The sequence below is a fragment of the Marmota marmota genome, unplaced genomic scaffold (assembly GCF_001458135.2).
Source record: "Marmota marmota marmota unplaced genomic scaffold, marMar, whole genome shotgun sequence".
Classification (NCBI taxonomy): domain Eukaryota; kingdom Metazoa; phylum Chordata; class Mammalia; order Rodentia; family Sciuridae; genus Marmota; species Marmota marmota.
Genome location: NW_026000272.1, coordinates 1,513,580 through 1,518,555, shown reverse-complemented (window position 1 = coordinate 1,518,555; position 4,976 = coordinate 1,513,580).

Sequence of the window (4,976 nt, the reverse complement as noted above, 5' to 3'; positions counted from 1 at the left end):
GTACTGGCTACTAGTCTCAGTAGCAATAAGTGTATCTATTTTGAAAAGACTCATCAACGGATTTGGTTGTTGTGATTTTTAATATTTTCTCCTGTCTGAAAGGTAGGAAGTGGTATCTCTGTTTCAATTAGCATTTTGCTAACTATGTACTGAGGTTGAACATTTTTCATATATTTAAAAGCCATTTTTCTTACTTTATTTTTAATCATTGTTTGCTAAATATCTCTCATTTTTTCAGAATTTTACATATGAATAAATTAAGGCTTAATTAGTGGATTCTAGAAGAATTGAACTCATAGAAACAGTACAATGGTAGTCATCTGTAATTGAGGAGGTGGTATTAGGGTAATATTTGTCAAAGGACTCCAAATTTCAGTTAGACAGGAAGAGCAAGTTCAATGATATATACCCAGGAGTTGGATTGGTGGATCATGTAGTTTTATTTTTAATTTCTTGAGGAACCTCCATACTGATTTCCATAGTGGCTATATGAATTTGCTTTCTCCGTAACAGTGACTAAGTGTTCCCCTTTCTCTGCATCCTTGACAGCCCTTTTCCCCATCTTTTTGATTATAGCCACTCTAACTGGGGTGAGTTGGCATCTCATCATGGCTTTGATTTGCATTTCCCTGATGGTCAGTGATGCTGATCATTTTGTTCCTATATCTGTTGCCTATTTATATGTCTTCTTTTGAGAAATATGTGTTCAGATTATTTAACTGGTTTTTAGTTGGAGTTTTTTTGCTGTTGATTTTCTGATTCCTTATATGTTTTGGATATTAATCTGGATGAATGTTTTGCAAATATTTTCTTCCATCTCTAGGTTGTCTCTTCATGCTATTTATTGATTTAAAGACCCTCTTATTTTTTTATTTTATTGGTTTTGGTTGAATTGCCTGTTTTTATATTTTCACCATTTTTCTACTGGATGTTTGGTCTTTTCACTGTCAATTTTTTAAAATTTCAAATTACTCTTTATTTTCATGGACTTGCTAATCAAAAATTCATGTCTGAGATTTGATATTTGTTTTGTGAACATATTTGTGATTAAATTGAATGTCTTCTCAATGGCTATGGTTAACTTTGATTAAGTTCAAACTCTTTGACCAAGTCAGTTCTTAATTGACTTCATAATTCTGGCACAATTTTTGGACACAACAACAATTTTGAAAAAGGCTCAGTCACCTGGGTAATTCCCCTCCTAGTCAAGCTAGAGAGAAATTGTGATTCAACTATTGAATGAAATTGCTGTGTGAAATTGGGTGTAGGTTTTGGTGGAATCATCAAGAAGTTTTATGACAGTGCCAGAAATTATGAAGCATGGGTTAACATTTGTTTGCATGTAAAGAAAAAAAAGAGGGATTTAGCAAAAGAAATTTTAAGCAAGGAGAAAGGGCTATAACCATAAAAATAAATGGTTTTAATATGAGTGTTAACAGCTTTTGGCAGATTAGCAGAAAAATAAGAAAGGGTAAGCAAAAAACAGTTATCATAGATTTGAAAGAAATTGAGTATCTGTCAGATATAAGATCCTGTTTTTGGCAGGTATGATCTATGGGAAAGGTAAACAAAAGAGAATACCTCTCCTAATGAAGAGACCTAGAAACACCAAAGTGACAGGCACCACACAAGGTACTTTTTTTTCTCTTATCTCTAATTCTTACAGAAACATTGCTGGTTTGATACTATTACTTGTATTTCCAAGAAGAAGATTGATGTTTCAAAGGTTAAGAAACTTGTATAGTCACAAAGCTGGAAAGTTATGCAATTTGAACCCAGAGGTGCTAGAGAATATCAACTATCAATTATGAATAGTACTTCATAGTCCATTCTGTTAAGAGTAATCAAAACATATTAGCCTTAGATAACAGCAGTAATAACTAATCATATTGGTTACTTTCTACATGCCAGGGACAGTATTCAAAAATTCACATGGATCATGATATTTAGTTCTCAGATAGAATTCATTTACATTATCTGCATGTTTCCAGACAGTACCATCTATCTCATTGCCTAGGTTAAAATCCTGGGGATTATCCAGGACACCCACTTCACCCACAACCATTTGGTTTATAAATACAGAAACTTCTGCCTCTTCAATTGCTTCTCATCTCTTCTCGATTGTTATAGTCAGTACCTGAGTTGAAGTACCATTATGCTTCAGATAGATGATTTTAAGGGCTTCGGATCACTTCTCCCTGTCTTTGAAATCCACACTGACCAACCTGACAGAGTGATCTTTGTAAGTCACAGATCTAAACACCTCTCTCCTCTAGTCCTTCTCCTAAGCTTAGGAAACATACTCTATACCTCTAGATTGAGACTCCCTACCCAGATCCATTCTGTATGTCAGCTCTGTGGAACTGCCTACCCTCCCCTGGTCCTGCCTTCATGTCCATCAATTTTTAAGAGTTCTTATAGTCATTTGTTGTGTTATATGTTGTGAATATTTTTACCACTTTTATCAGTCATTTGTCCATTATTATTCACTTGACATGCAAGTTTTAAAATTATAGTCAAATTTATTAGACTTCCTTTGACTGTGGAATGTGGGACATACTCAGAAAGTCTTTACTTATACAAAGGTTAAAGAGGAATTAATTAATGACTCCTAGTATTTGACGTGATTTTATTTTTTACATTTAGTTCCCTAATCTATTTGGAGTCTATGTTTTTGTGTATGCTGTGAGATGTGAATCTAATTTTATCTTAGATTTGGGGCCTGGTACTTTTTTGTACTCTCTTAATAGCTTCCTCTATTCCTTTTATAGAAATTGGTCTATATATAAAAAATATATAAATAAATATATAAATAAAAAAATATATAAAATTTCTAACTCTTATGAGGTCAAAATTTATAACCTGAATTTCCTTATAAAATTACCCATTTCCTCTAGGTTTTCAAATTTGTTTCCACAGAGCCTTATCTTAGTCCATTTGGGCTGCTATAACAAAATCCTGTAGATTGAGTGGCTTATAAACTTCATAAATTTATTTCTCATGTTATGGAGCTGGAAAGTTAAAGAAGAAAGTGCAAATAGATTCGGTGTCCTGTGAGGTTTGCTTCCTCACAGATATGGTGGAAGGGGTGAGGGTGCTGTCTGGGGTTGCTTTTACAAAGGCACTACTTCCACTTATCTGGCCTCCATTCTCATGATCAAATCACCTAGATTAGATGATTCAGAGTTGGAAGATGCCTGGAAACTTGTAAAATCTGGAGATATGAAGTTTGGATGAGGCATAAGCATGGTAGAACAGTAGAAAAAGAGGACTAGGTTCTGGAACTCTTTCAGTCCACTCCACTCAACCCACTGGCTCTCTGGAACTACTGACAAAGAGGTGGCCTAGGCAGGTATTTTATCACTTAGATAATTTGATTGTAAAATCCAATTCATTCTTTGGCTCATAATATAAAGCAATTGTAAAAGTCCTAGCCAAAAAATTTGGAAAGCTTTTGTTTTGGAATAGACTGGAATTGATCTACTTCATTTAATTATTATGTCTTTTAGGATTGACCAATCTTCTCTCAGAATGAATTAGCTTAAAACTACTGAGTCTTTCTCTTGCCTCTGAATTCCTATGGCATTTCTTGGACCAGACCTTTTACTTGGCACTTTGCATATACGGTCATAAAATTTTAGAGTTGGAAAGAACTTTAAGAGTCATCTAATTGAACTTAATACTCAGTGTAGGGCTTTCTTCTGTAATCTCTCTTGCAGATCAGTATGTAGCCTCTGACCAAACACTGCTAGTGATGGAGAACTCTATTGCTCAAGGCCCTTCCAAGGTTGGGCAGCTAGATAATTTCTTGGTGAAGGCAGAGATAAAGACTGAGCAGGAGACTAAGAAGGAGCCACCAGATAAGTAGGAGAAAAATAGCAAAGGCAAGAGAGTTTCAAGAATGAAGGGCTCGTTAACTTGACTAAACATTGCTGTCAGGGCCAATAAATTGAGAAATGACATGTGCCTATTGAATTTCACTTTAAGAACAGTTTCAGGAAGAATGGTGGGGATTGTACCTAGAATTGCAATGGACTGAAGCATGAATGGGGAGTGAGGGGAAGGAGTCAGTGCCCAAGAACTATTTTTTGCAAGCAATTTTGTTGAGGATGGAAGAATATATGGCAGCAGCTAGAACAGATTCAGAAAATAGAGGTCTTGAGGAGGTGCCTGGGAGCAAATATGACCCAAAGTTTTAAAGATCTTCTGGGCCAGGTGGATTTTTTTTTCTACGTACACTCCCAGGGTACAGTTATAGGGAGTGAGAAAGGCAGCAGTACAATGAGTCCAGGTGTGGGTGCTTTTGGAATGGGATGAAGTAGAGCATGGAAAGTTGGTAAGAAATTATTAAAGAGATAAAACTGGCTCCACCATTTCTTAGTTGGGTGACCTTGGAGATAATAATGCCTACTGGTTGTTGCAATGTCTGCACATATGCATGTACAGATTACATCATATGCAGTGTAGCACAGCAGCAGTGTGGGTTGTTGTTCAGCTTTCCTTTATTTTTGAAAGCAAGTGTGGCAAAGCCGAGTGTAAGAACACTGGGTACTTCAGGTGATAATGCTACAAACTACACATCATCTTTAGTCAGGGCCTCCCTTCTCATAACTCATGCCTCCCCTGTTCTTTAAAACATGGGTGCACCCTGAGAGTTGAGGTTACACAAAGGCTAGCTCATGACAGGCCTTGAAAGCCACACTAAGGGGTCAGGAATAGACATGGAAGATCATCACAAGCATTAGACATTTTGAATCAGAAAAGTCACTTTATAAATATAGTGTTTTAGTGGACAAACAAGCTGAATTGGAAACAAAGGGGAACTGCAGGCAGGATGAGTAGCTGGGAGTGATTGCAATGATCAATTAATAAGATGAAGAGCTAGAGAATAGATAGAAGAAAGAAATTGAAAAGAGATTTTGAAGGAAGTCTCTGGTGAATAATTGGACATGAGAGCAAGAGAGAAAAGGAAATGA